The sequence below is a fragment of the Patagioenas fasciata genome, chromosome 8 (assembly GCF_037038585.1).
Source record: "Patagioenas fasciata isolate bPatFas1 chromosome 8, bPatFas1.hap1, whole genome shotgun sequence".
Classification (NCBI taxonomy): domain Eukaryota; kingdom Metazoa; phylum Chordata; class Aves; order Columbiformes; family Columbidae; genus Patagioenas; species Patagioenas fasciata.
In genome coordinates this window covers 5,697,032-5,711,304 of record NC_092527.1, presented here as the reverse complement: position 1 = coordinate 5,711,304, position 14,273 = coordinate 5,697,032, and the positions used below count along the sequence as shown (strand labels likewise).

The following is a 14,273-nucleotide window of genomic DNA, read 5'->3' as shown; positions in this document are numbered from 1 at the left end:
TCTATCTGTGCACAAACTTGGTGACAATCGAGCTCACTGGGAGAGAAGGTCCACCCAGCAAAGCGGAACACTAAAACGAAGGGGGCACCACCAAAACCACTGCTGAAGCACATCCCCTGAACACCTGGAGTGCGGACAGCAGTTGCTGCGTACATAGGCACACACATTACATATGCGTGTGGATGTAAAATTGTGCCACCTGGACGCACTAAAGCAAAGATCTGAATCTTGGAAATATTGACTTCAGATCAGGTTCTGAATTATTTTGAAGGAGAAGCTTCAGGTTTGGTTACATCTGCAAGCTTTCTGGCACCTCCTCATTGTAACTGTAAACCGGTATGATGTATATCCAGTTTGTGATCACCTGATGGTGGTGGAAAGGAAAAATCTTAAAAATTCTCTACAGATGGTACAGAAGAAAAGCACTGGCAGCGTTTGAAGGAGCGCCTCACGAGGATCCTAACAATTCCCACATCCACAGGAAATAACCACACTTTGATTATTCAGATTCTTACAACAGAGGGCAGGAGCCGTAGTTAATGCCAGGGTGGAAACTCTGATGCTGTTGCCATGTCCAGCCTAATTTTGGGCAGAGTTCTCCCCTGGTTCTCTTGGGGTGCTGATAGTAGAAAATAACTCTTTGCATATGAATCCCTGTAGCCCAGGTAACAAACCAGAGGGGTCACTGGTGCAACCAGCTAGCTCGATCTTATTATTTCTGCAGCCATGAGCAGAGAAGATATTCTCCAAAGGGTTTTCTATTTGAGACAGAGATAGAAAGCCAGAAGAGCACCATATGTCAAACTTCAATATTGCTTCTGATCAAAACCACCCTGGGAAGAGCTGATCCAGGCAAATTGCATCTGACTGCAGTAATGCCATAAACCTTGAAGCAACATGTAGATTGCTGTAGTGTTCTTAAGAGAAGAACTATGAAGAATCTGAGCCACTACTGGAGAATTTAATTTTCCCGATACAAAGAGCAAAGAATACTAATAGCAGCGTAATATGTATACTCTCAGACATGATTGATTCTGTCGATAACCTTTACATCTGTAAGAAATAAGGTTAATTCGTACTCGATTTTGAGAGAGTTCACTCAGAACAAAACTGGATTTGAATGGTAATAAGCTGATTAAACAAAATGGAGGAACAAAAGAAAACAGATTTGTAATTAAGGGTGATCAGCATTTGTTTTGAAAAATAAATTAAAGGAACTAACTTGAAAAAAATCAGCTGAATTGAGGAGCTCAGACATACGAAGGAGGCCTAGAAACCTTCACATCTCAGGTATCAAACCCCTCTGAATTCCAGGGAAGGAAGAGGGAGAGAAAAGACCTTCAAGAAGAAGGACTCGCAGTTTTATTCTGTATGAATACACAGTTAACCACCTCTAACATAGCTTTCATACGGAAAACATGGGGATTTTTAAAAAGCCTAAAGCCAGACACAATGAAGAAGCCAAGAAAAGACAAAATAGTGAGAACTAGTATAAGACAACCTCAGAAAGACCTCATAGTCCACACCGTATTTTCCTGGTTTTGGTAACTTTATAAAACATGTTGGGTGCTACGAGTAGGAAAGGATCAGGCAAAGAACAACTTGCGTTCTCATGCAGCAAGAAGGGTATTTGGGGAAGCAGAATCTAACAATCAAAGGACATTTTTACCTTCTCTTTAGTAAGGGCATTTATGTTTACTATGGTATGGGAGGAAAGGGATGAATGGTGAAGAAAAAATGTAAGACACATAAGGGTAACAAAAGAGGAAATTATTAGAAAGTGAAAGAAAAACTTTAGGAGTCATTAAACAGCCAAACCCAGATTTTTGAAATAAAACACACAAAATTGAACATCACTAAGAGACTTTTTTTAACTAAGACACTGCATACAATTAAAGGGTAGGAAATAAATTATCCATAGTTAAAGAGAAGGATTTTCTACAAGGCTATAAAACTCACTTGAGTGGCGCTGAAGTTCGTTTCCCTTCAAATCTCCTTCTGAAGGCATAAAAGCACTGGTAAATGTGACCAAATTTATTCTGGATTTAGCGCAAGTTAGGCTGAGACAGACTAACCTAAGAGCTTACTTCACCAGATAACATTCTCCAAATGCTGTAGATCTCATTAGTGTGGATTTTAGCAGAGCATTCAGCAGTGTCACACGGGAAACTGGTGGGTAAGCTGCACCTAGCAGAGGAATTGAGAGGTGGGTGAGCAGCTGGTTCAAGGGGAGACAACAGCAGAAGTCCCGAAAACTTAAGGGATTATTAGAGGGTCTTAAGAATCAGTCTTGGAATTGATTTTATTAAACATTTCACCTAATAACTCTGTAGCTAAGACAAGGAACAGGTTGGCAATACATACTAGCACAAGGATACAGCTATTGAGAGAGAGAACACACATTAAATAACTGGATGCTCTGAAGAACTGAAGTAACAGAAACAGGACAGAATTCAACAACGGACAACTCAAGGTCGTGTAGGCAGGGGGTACAACAAGAAGGTTCCCGCTGTGCTGTGAACTTCCCAGGGAAAAATGCAAAGGAGGATGAGCAGGGAGTTTTAGTTAATCACAACTTAATTATAAACCATGCATGGGATCCGGGTGCAAAAAGGCAAATCTGATCCTTAGAACAAGAAAGCAGTGGTATCACTGAACAAAACACTGGTAATGCCTAGAAATGAACGTCATGCACCATTTTGATCATCATGTTAAAGGATAAATTTCAGATAAAAGAGTTACTCAAAAAAGGACAGCAAAGACATAGCAAACCAAGGAACCACCACCACCAAAACCACCACCACAACCCACCCAAACTGAGTTTACTCTGGAGATCAGGAGAAGGATCTGAGTGTCAGGAGCTCCAGATTTCCAGGAACAGGAAAAAAAAATCCCAAATCCCAACCATATGCTTGCTTTTTTATGCAGGTCAGTAAGTCCCCAGTGATGGGTCGGTAGTGAGGCGGCAGCAGCAAGAACCACCCCTAGAGATACAGACGGTCTTTTCCAATCTGAAGCTCCTAATACGTATTTTAAAGTATGAACTTAGACGATAGTGCTTTAAATAGTGCTTGAGGATAATGGGCATTTGAAAGTATTTGTGAGCAAATGTTTCTTCAGTGTAAAGACCCCAATACTGTTCCCAACAAAGATGTTATCATCCCACAGAGCTCATGAAAAGAAGGGAAAAAAGAGGTATGTTTTAAAAAAATCATTACTATTTTTAAAAAGTCTCTAGCAACCCTCCCCACCTTTCCAAAGAACATTAAAAACTTGGCACCACAATTTTACAGGCGACTGCCTTTCTGGCAAAGCTATTACACCTGAGCAAATACGACACAAGGTGACAATATAATTATTCCAACCAGTGATATAGGAGGAGTAGAGAACCATGAAGAAGATATCGAGCCCCAGACTTCTTTAGGGTCTGTACATTGGCTCTGGGAGGGTACGGTGTGAAACGCAGCAATTGGGAAGAGTGTCGTGCTCAGGCCAGCAGCTGGGACAGCAGCGCTTCAGCCGTAAGCCGAGCAGCCGGCTCAGTTAATCGCACTCTTATTTCATAGGGTTGGAACTGCCAAGCCATGTGGATCGTGTTCCAGAAACCCGAGTACGCCCATAGATAAAATGCATCAAATAACCCCCGCTGAACCATTCCTCTGCCTCCCCAGGAAAAGAAAACCAAAAGCAATAGTTGTATTCAGATAAGAACAGATGGGAATTCATACACAAAGTCTCAACTCTCTAAAGCCAGGCTTGGTCCTGTAGAAGTCCACAATACATTAATATTAATATCATTAATCGTCTACTGCGTGTCCTATACCATTAGTTTTCCAGCTCCACCAGTCAGCTGACTTTATAAAAAGTAATGAAATGTGGACCTAGAGTTAACCTTACAGGGTCCCCTGCTATCCCTTGTAAAAACACAGCACTTCAAATACAGGCTTCTTATCTATAAACATATACACACACATCTCCATTCTGTCTTCAAATGATATGTAAAGTACAATCAACTTCTTTATAGTTCTCCATGTTAAATAGAACACAGTAATCACTAAAATGCAACACTTTTTATTTTTACCAAAAACAGAGTCTTGAGACTGATAGTAATATTGCAACGAACACTGGGCAAAGAAAATATGGAAATCCAAGAACAGAAATTACTAAAATAATACAAACGAGTCAAAGTAACATACAAGGAATCAGTTAAAAAAAAAAAGACTATGGAGTAAGAAGAGTTAAATATGAAGGATATTCAAGGTATGACCAAAGAACATGACTTTTTAAAAAATGAAGGTTAACTGTGGTATGAGAAAAAGGAGATGAAGGAGAGAGGCTACCAGCCAGTACTACACAAGAGTTACTGCTGCTCCGAGTTGAGAGCCATATCAACAAATCAGCCGTGTACAAGCCCATGAGTTTACTGAGCCTCAATTCTAAAAACAGCAAAAATTAGCCCAAAACGCTGCTGGGCACGCTAGGCTGTTATGAGTGCTCCTCTACAATAAGTTCCTCTGAAGAAGAGGAGCATGGCTGCGGAAGCCAGACTTTGCTACAAATAACTGAAAAGCAAGTGTTGGGATGTTTTCTGTCTCACCGCGGGGAAGCCACACTGCTATCAAAGACACAGAGCTCGGCTTCACAAAGCGCATTCTGCCTCAATCAAAGACACTACTTTATTTACTGACCCCCCTCCCCTCTAAGTCTGGTGGAACAAGCGATGCCTGGTGACAGATTTTTCTAAATAGATGAACAAGCTACTAGTTCTAGGGGGAATTTTACTTTTAATTCCAAGGGAAACACAAAACGAGAAGAAAACCCAGCTTGATGTAGTAGTTCCAAGTTTGCTGCTTTGGGCTGTGCAGCAAGTTTCCCCCCAGGTCTGCACACAGAGTAACACCACAAACACCACTCACTGCTCCCTCCTGCCAAAACAAACCCCGTACAACCTGGAGCAAGCGCGATTCCGACGGCTCTGGCATGGAGATCACCAACGGAGCGGGGACGGCGAGACAAACACCTTGGCGTGTCACAGCAAGAGGCACCAAAGCATCCTCTGCCTGCTGCTGCTGCTGCTGCTCTGCATCCCACTGCTGCAGATCTGAGAACACCGGCTCCGGCAGGGGCTGCCTGCTCCTGCCTGCCCTCTGCCTGCAGCCTGGCTCTGCCTGCCACCGGCTCTGCCTGCTCCCTGCCTGCAGCCCGTCTCTGCCTGTCCCTGCAGCCCAGCTCTGCCTGCCCCTGCTTGCTCCCTGTCCCTGCCTGCAGCCCAGTTCTGCCTGTCTCTGCCTGCTCCCTGTCCCTGCCTGCAGCCCAGCTCTGCCTGTCTCTGCCTGCTCCCTGTCCCTGCCTGCAGCCCAGTTCTGCCTGTCTCTGCCTGCTCCCTGTCCCTGCCTGCAGCCCAGCTCTGCCTGCCCTCTGCCTGTCCCTGTCTGTTCCCTGCAGCCCAGCTCTGCCTGCAACCCAGCTCTGCCTGCAGTCCAGCTCTGCCTATCTCTGCCTGCTCCCTGTCCCTGCCTGCAGCCCAGCTTTGCCTGCCCCTGCACGGTGTCCAGGGCTGCTGTGCTGTCCCCCGTGTTCCTCCAGGCAGGGAGGCAGCAGCTCAGGCTGTGTTTGAGCTCATTTGCCAGGACAGGAGTAATCTCTCTAAAGCCCTTCACGACACGACACTGCCAGTTAAGGCTATGTAATGTGAAATGAAAGGTGCCTGATGCGACTGGCTAAAGCGTAAGACCGGAGAATGTTTTGAAAAATATTTCCGTGTTTTATTTATCTTCATTAAATTTAAACAGCATTCAGTGAAACTCCCATTGGCAAGAAAAAAAAAGAGCCTGCACTGACTCACAATGCAAATTATGTGAGACTGCTCAGGCATCTAATGAAATGTATTAAAAGTTGAATGATTAATAAGAGTAGGTGGGATTTCAACAGCAAGCACTGACCCTCTCCGGAGCTTACACCTGTAAGGAGTCAAGTAAGCCTGCCTGAATTTGGGCTTAGCTTAAACAGTAACGTCTGTGCCTGCAAGCTGCAGCACAAGCGAGGGCAGCGCAACCACTGATCTTGCTGAGAAATGGAGAAAACATTCTAACAGAGTTTTGGACCTTCTTGGCAAGGGATGGGCACCAGTTAAATGTGACTTGTCTGGAAGTAAAAGCTGGTATTCTCTCCCAAAAGGCTTTTGTAGCCAAAGTGAAAGAACTTGAGAAGTTCTAGGCCCATTTCCTACTGTATTGTTGTCCTTATTACAAAAAAAGTGCCATCTTTTTCAAAGTAACAGCATTTGTTGTCAGGGCACAGGGCAAGGCTAAATAGGAGCTCACGACAAAAGGTTAATATGGTGAAGTAACCTCTACGAGCCAATCCCACAGCACACGGGTTACCTGAAAACTGTGCGAGGACTGAAATTTTTCATCAGTTCTTAAAAAAATATACAGAATTGTCTAGCGAAACTGGCTGATGCTGCTGGTCCCTGCAGACAAACCCTGCTCACCAACGCGACTCGCCCAGTAAGCGTTCAAATCTTAATTTCCTTCAAAAGAAACTCACAAAACCATAAATCCAGCCTAATCAGAATGATAATGTTCTTTATTCTATGAGACCAACGATACTACTGATATCTGCACACTGAAAACTTGAAAAAATACTATCTATAAAGAAGAACTGAAAAAGTAAGACCCAGGGTAACTACTCCTTCCCAGTGCAGCTCTGTGCATTTATTTTGTTCTCCCATCTATTCATAAGCTTCAGCTTTCCTATGAGCCATACCCGTCCAGAGCATAACCCCCAAACGTATACTTCTGTAACGATATTCGGTGCTCACGTTCTCAAAACGCCACGATCAGCTCCCATTGAATCACAGGACAGGGTCTTAGAGGCAGCATTTTGCTTTCCCCAACAACAACAGAGTCCCTGCAGGCAGCATGGACCAGCCAAGAGAAACTGCCGCGGAGTGAGAGAAAACAGTCCTCGCTTCAGTGCAGACATGTCTATTAAATATTTAATATGTTACAAGCATGTTATTGTTGTTAGTCTCAAATTTTCTCAGATAGTTATCAAAAGGAATTAATTCACCTTATGGTTTACAACACTCGAGTGCTTTGCATAAGGAAGCTATTCTGGAAGCGTGAAAAATCTGACAAAAATAACGATGATTGACTTGAAAGGTGCTCATTAATTTCTTTACCTTCTGTGAGGTTCCTGTATCCCACGAGCAAATACGTTCAAAATACACCCAGGGTCACTGCTTCCCAGAGGATTTTCCCTGCAATCAATTGATAAGCATGCCAAAGTCTTCCAGAAATGTATTTACACATAGCCCACAACAGAGATGATAAAAGTGCAGTATTGCCCAACTTAGAGGGGTTATTGTTCCGCACTCAGCGATAAGATGTCTGGGAAATAAATTCTGCTTTTGTATAAAGCAGGAACTAAGGTCCCATTAGAGCCCAGTTTGCTCTTCACTGATCACCTCCAGAAGGCTGGGCCTGTCCTAAGGACACAAGGTAAACCCAGCCCTGGCCAAGCCAGGTCTCATTCTGCTCATGGACACCTGTGGAGACAACAGGTCCTGTACTTTAGCCCTTTTGAAATATATACTCGCATAAAATTACCTTCCGTCTTCCAGCTATTTTAAACACCTTCTGTGACAAGAAGATCATTGGAAATTATAGTGTGAGTCCTCCCAAAACACTTTTCTGGGCACATGAAGGAGAAGAAGGTGATTTGGATCAGTCAGCTTGGGTTTACCAAAGCTAAATCGTGCCTGACCAACCTGGCTGAGATAAAATGACAGACATCAGAAAGCAATAAAACGTGGATGAGGGGCCAGCAGCTGCCTTTGCCATTGACTTTCTCAAGACTTTCAGCACTGTCTTCCACAACTTTTCTTGTTTCCAAGTGAGGATGGCACGGTCTAAGTGGCTGAACAATTCAATCATGGGTGAACTAGAAAACTGACTGAGTGCTGGGGCTCAGATGCGGTAGGAGAGACAATGAGCATAGGCTGAAACGAGACGGGTTCACACTGGATACTGAGAAATACTGAGGACAGAAATGCTGGATTGAGTCTTAAAAGTTGCCAGCATACGTATTTCTAGTGAAAAGCAAGACCATAACTGTACGAACCAGCCCAAAATATTTACGATTTTAAGATTTTGTATAGTTTAGTTGAGGCAAGCGAAACTACTTCTAGCTTTCCGCCATATAGTTGCTTGTGTGTTGTGCAATGTAAGAAGCAATGTTAACAGCATCAGGAGGATGTTGGAATTACACCAGACAAAACAAAGAATCATTTTATCTATGACCTGATGTTGCGTTTTAACTGTCTTCCTGAAAACCAGAAAGTTTGCTACTCTAGAAGAAAAAGCAGGTGGCAAATCAGTAATTGTGGTCAAACTGATTTCAGGGAGGGGGGAGAACTGAAAAGTGCTCCTGGCTTAGTTCTTGTAATTTCAATTGAGTTTGTCTGAACCTGGAGTAGAAGATTTGGCTGTTCTATAACTCCCAGCAAACAGGAATTTCTAATAAAGCGCTGACCGCCTCTCAGCTACAGTAACACTTGCAGGCCAGTTCTAACATCCCACCCAACACTCAAGAAAGAACGGCCTTCTACATGAAGAGATTTGCAGTGGCAGGTGGTAAAAAACCAACACTCACTTTGCACAGAGGAACATCCCAAACATCTCAGCTGGCTCAGTGTTTCTGTCACCGAGACAAGGTGTCGAGAAATGCGACCACAGCCGGCGGGGGAAGGAGCTGGGAGGGCTGCAAGGCGTTCTGAGAGACCCACCATCTGCTCCCAGGGAGGGATTACACCAAATCCCATCGAGCTTTCGTATCCACAAATCCCAGAGGAGCTGTAATTGGTTTACTGAAGTTTGTTAGATTTATAATTTTATCACAAATTCCTCTCAAGGCAAGTTCATCCACTGTATTAATTTTTCTCCCTTTTCAATGGCTCATTTGTTCTGTAGCACTATAAATATTATGTGAATGAAAATCGCAGGAAATGGCTATTCTGTGCTCCAGCGCTTTATTAAAAGATATGTTTCCAAAAAAAAAAAAAACCAAAAAAATCCCATAAAGCTAATTATATCTGCATTTACACAGCTCCTTTCAGAAAGATTATCTAAGAGTCTTTATAGAGCATCAAATTACAAACCCACCGCACTGCCTATATGCAAACAATCAGATATATTCCATATGCAGCTGTGAAGACTGCCATAAACATTTATATTCATGCCAGTTCATCTGTGCCAGGATTAACGGAGTGAGAAAAGCTGGCCAAGGACACCTATTTAAAGAACCAGGAGGTTTAAGTAGATGGAAACAGCACAGTAACTTCTCATCTAAAGTACAGCACAGCCAATGACTATGTAACCTGTAATTCTTACTGCAAAGGCAACATTTTGGGGCCAAATCTCACCTTGTCCTGCCAAGGAAATTGTGCTTGATGTGTCAGGAGCCCTTTCGGTGCAGGTCCTCAGAATACTGGCACAAAACGATCGGGAAAAGGACTCTGCAAAAACACACCGGGGCTTTGCACAGACTGGGATTTGGGCAACGTGTGCACAGCTCGGTACAGACGAGACCTTCAATTCAGCTGTGAGGCTCCCCGGGGGGCCAAGTGGAAACAAAAGCCCCCAGTGCAATGGAGCAGAACGTGGCCAGCTCAGCAGTCCTGGGCATCTATTTCAGGGAAATACGTGGAATTTTGAATACCTAAATCAAACTGCAGACTGGAAAACCTCCTCTTTCACACAGCAACTCTGTGCTGCTGGAAGACCACGGGTGTTGCTGCATTTTGACCTTCACATTTCCCAGCTGTCTCAAGCTCCGATCCCAGGCTGAGCTACACACTTCCCACCTTAAGCCAAGTGAGATCCAGAGACTAAAGGCTTCCTTACACACCACCTCTCACGCCCTTCACACAATTACTACTACAGCTTTCTATAAAAACCCACCCAGAGAAGGGATGGAAATTAGGAAACGAAACCAAACACAAGCCCTTCGAGCCCAGAAGAAAACAAGAATGCACTACATCTGTTTTGCAGAAGGCCCTAAGCGTCAGGATGCTACCAATTCTAGCAGAGCCACTCCTCAGCTCTGCTGCTGAATCCCTGCCAGCAACGCAGGTTTTACGGGGCTGCAAAGCCAGATTAAGAGATAACTCCTCCGGAGCCCGGTGATCAGGCTGTGTAACGTAAAATGCAGAGAAAGTCGTGGGACAGAATCCCCTGCTGCTGGCATGTTTTAAACATAAAATGTGAGCTCTGCTTAACTCCTGGAAGAAAGAGGATAAAAATCTATCTCCAAAGCAGCAATCCAGTGGGTGGGCACAAAGCTGAGAAGATGCTGACCTGGTCCACTCGTCCTGTGTGCGGTCACCGCCGTGTGGCACCTGGTGTCATGGTCACAGCGTCAGTTAGCAAAGACTAGCAAATGTATACATTTTACTTGGTGATGTAAGAGTTTAGCAGCTCTGGAAGCTGGGCAGCACCCCTTTTGACCATTTTAAAAATTCCCAAGTTTGGAACAGGAAAGAAGAGCCAAGCACTTCAAGCACAAGACAGTGCCACACTACTGAAGTCGTGGTCAAACAATAAATAGGAATTAAAATTCTCTCTCTGTTGGGGCTGTGAGATGTAGGTCTGGAGAACTCTCCTTGGTGACACCACTGTGACAACCCAATGCCATGGGCTTGCCCTACATACATCTGTGCGGTTCCATTGCCTTTGCCCTTCTGTTACTGTCAACAGGCAGGCAAAAAAAAATATCAGCTTTGAGAACAGTTTCCTTGTGTGAACAGTGGTTCACTAAAGCATGAAACCAGCAGCTTCACAGCCACACACCGCTGGCCTGGCTGCCCGTCGCTGCTGCAATGAGGACACAAGAGGCTGAGCTGCAGATACGCACCATGTTACCCCTGCCCCACTTAAACTCAGCTCGTCCGGGGTTGTGTTCTGCTTCCTTCTCAGCAGGTGAGCTGGCCATAGGCAGCAGAGGAAACAAAATAAACCCCACTTAAATTATTCGTTCATCCTACAGGAATAAAATGACAGAGAAATGCATCATATAACAGGAAATGCCCTTTGTAGTAAAGAGAGATTCTATATCCTAATATTAGTTTTAATGAGAGATCTGACTTCTCCTCAACTAGCCATTTTTGAAAAGTTGTAATCCTGTTTAGGACATTTCCCTAATTGCTCCAGCAACAGCGCAAATCTTGCATTAGCACTTTCTGGTGTCTTCATTTCTCTCTCTCCAGTACCTTCTCACGTACTCTGCTCGTTGTTCCCTGCTGCCACAAGCAACGCATTTAGTCGACCATGTGCTTTTCAGTATCTGAACATTTATCCTTCAAATGGTTATTCTTTCATGGTTTATCACTTGCAACTGAATTGTTTCAAAAGGCTCTCATTGGAGACAGGGCTTTACAGCCCTGCTTGAACATCAGAAAGCCCTACAACGTAGCACGCTATACATACAGTATTATACACCACCATAGCCAGTGCATTTACTTTTACTAAACTACCACACAAATGTTTTACATTATTCTTGTTTTCACAGTTCACTACACACATAGCCCTCATCAGTAATTTACTACATAGTGATTTAAGAAAAAAAAAAAAAAAAAAAGTACTTTTTACTATCTAACCTGCACTGAATTTCCCCCAGGACACAACGGCAGCCTCCGTTCCGGCATTGACACTTCTGGTTGGATACTCATAGGAATTCCACTTCAAAGAAGAGCCGCTTTATTTCTGTGCTCCTATATACCATCTACTCGCGAGTTAACTGAGGGCTCTAAGTCAACTGCACGTTGGTTCCTTGTCAGCCAAGGCTAATTCCCACGGATTAGAGGAGGAAATCCTTACACTCTCCCAGGTCCTAAACCCGACTGCTAGAGAAGAGCTTTTTGTTTTACCCTATATCGTATTCTTAGAAAAAACAGTAATTAAAAAACCCTCAGGATGGCCCATTCGTTATTACTATCTGCACCAAAAATATCAGAGGACATGAATTAAGACTAATCTCTGACCCTGAATTAGATCCCAAACCACCTACTATGGCTGTCATGTGCGCTTGCCCCGCTTAACTCGACAATTGCATGGTTAGTTCTTGTCAATAACAAACCCCAAACCACAAATCCCTCCCCAGTGTCCTCCTGCCACTGCTCTCCAAGGAGCGCCGAGTGCTCTCGCTGTGAATACGAGGCTTTGAAACTCTGTGAACAACAGTCAGAGACAGAAAAATCTACATCATTCTTCTAGTCTTCACCACAAAATAAAGATTTTCCCTACATTCAGAGGAGCATTTGCTCCCTGATTCCTTGATGCCTCTAGATGAAGGTTTGTTCCCAGATCCCATGGGCATCGCTTGACAGGGATATCCTTTCTCTTACTTGAACAGAAGCCTGAGCTCTCCCTTCTAGACTTTGTCCACACCTTCTCCACTTCTTGATCTGCTCCAGTTCTTCCCCTTCTCCCAGCCTGTTTCTCCCTCAGAAGACAGAGAAGACTAAAATTAGCACCGAGAGCTTCCAACAAAAGGCAACGGCACATAAATGCTCCTTGCACACCTTGGACCCATGGACCCAAACTGCAAACAGCCCATAAGGAGAGCAGAATGACCCACTCGGCTCCAAACCCTCTGCTCAGGTCTGGATCGATGGTGACTTTCCCCACACTTTTCTCACCCTTTCCAAAAAGCACCAACTGGCCCGACTTGGACGCTGCTCTTCTGCTTCCACCTTTGGATCACAGTGGTTTACTTTTTCTTCTCTGGGTAAGCGTGGATATTTAGGATGAGAGTCTAAAAATATAACCGGGAGTTCACAGTTCTGCAATTCTGAGTCTCCACTAACATCAGACTCTCGAGGATTAAAGGAAAAAGGAGACTTTGCCATCACTCCAACACAACGGCAGCACTGCCATTTTTTGCAGCGCTGAGGCGTGAAAAATAAGCAAGCAGGGAGCAAATAATTACCTTGCTAGTGCCAAGGAGCTTATTGTGCATGTGGCTGGAGTAGATTGACTGGGGCCAAGAGAAGCAGAAAGGATGTTCCTGCTCCTCCACAGCACCCGTGGTAAATCACAGAGCACTGAATTCCCAGCTCTTCTGATTCTTTTTCTCAAGTTGGCAGGATTTGCTTCCTCAAATGCTCTGCATAGCTTGTATTTATTTACTGTTGAAAATTCGTGATTGTTTAGATATATATTGTGCAGTAGAAAAAACGTACAATGTGTATATAAAACATTTTTCTTCACATTTCTTGTCCGGTTGAGGAAGAAAGATTGGAACCACTCAATGCCTTCACCTCTTGGAATCACTTCTATGACAATGCATTATTATGTGACAGACACTGAGCAAAGGTGAAGTAGCTCCTAAAAGGAGGAATATTGTACAGTATTGTGAAAGTTAAAGGAAACATATTTAAAGAATATTGAAAAGAACAAAGGAGGATTAAGAATACCTTTAAGTATGCCCCAAATTCATTTTTATGTTGATTTAGGTCTTGCAGAAAGTAAGACCTGAATCGAACATTTTGGATGGACTTGAGATTATTTTTTTTTAAATATTATACAGAAAAAACCAATATGAATAACATTCTAGTTTAAAATCCTTTGCAGATAACTGCCTTATCCCCTTTCCGTCTCCAGGTGTTGCTCTTCACCCCACTGTCTGCAGGTACATGCTGAGCCTAGCAAAGGCAGATGAGGAGAGCAGGTTCTCCTCATGCTTTGGTGATTTTCTGACTGAAACCCCAATGTCTGCAGCCATTACACAGGTTGTGCTAACAGAGGAAAATAGTTTAGAAATATCCCTCAAGGACTGGACAACAAAGGGGAGGAAGAAACCTGTGCCAATGTTCTACCAGCAGTGCTCGTTTTCATCCTCCATTTGCTCTTATTTTTGCCTTCTCTCATGCCACTGGATGTACGAATCCACAAATTTACTCACAGAACCGCTACATTGTCCTCTTCAAACGTCTCCTTCCCTCTCCTGCTGTAATTACCACATGCAAGTGGATAGATGGAAGACACAGCCTTGTGATATACTTTTTAAACTCATGTTTATATTCTACCATGAGAATATAATTCAAGACATGGTCCAGATCTCAACAATGCCTTTTCTCTCTCTCTTCTAAACGATAATTATGTTTGTGTAATTTGTCTTAATCAAAATAGCTCCCTCGCTTTAAGCTTAATCTTTTCTTAACCTCATTGCCTCATAGAATCATAGAGTTGTTTAAGTTGGAAAAGACATTT

At 43.6% G+C, this 14,273-nt stretch overlaps 1 protein-coding gene across 11 annotated transcripts in view; it reads right to left on the bottom strand.

Annotated features, from left to right (window-relative positions):
* The window catches only part of PCDH15 (protocadherin related 15), a 684,798-nt gene that overhangs the window by 336,271 nt on the left and 334,254 nt on the right, over window positions 1–14,273 (bottom strand). For 3 of the 11 annotated variants that reach the window (XM_071811568.1, XM_071811569.1, XM_071811572.1), the window contains exon 1: window positions 4,950–5,607. The exons of the other annotated variants lie outside the window; for them this stretch is intronic. The gene's annotated coding sequence lies outside the window, so the exon portion shown is untranslated. Of the gene's footprint in view, window positions 1–4,949; window positions 5,608–14,273 lie in introns of those variants that run through there. 11 annotated transcript variants of the gene reach the window in all.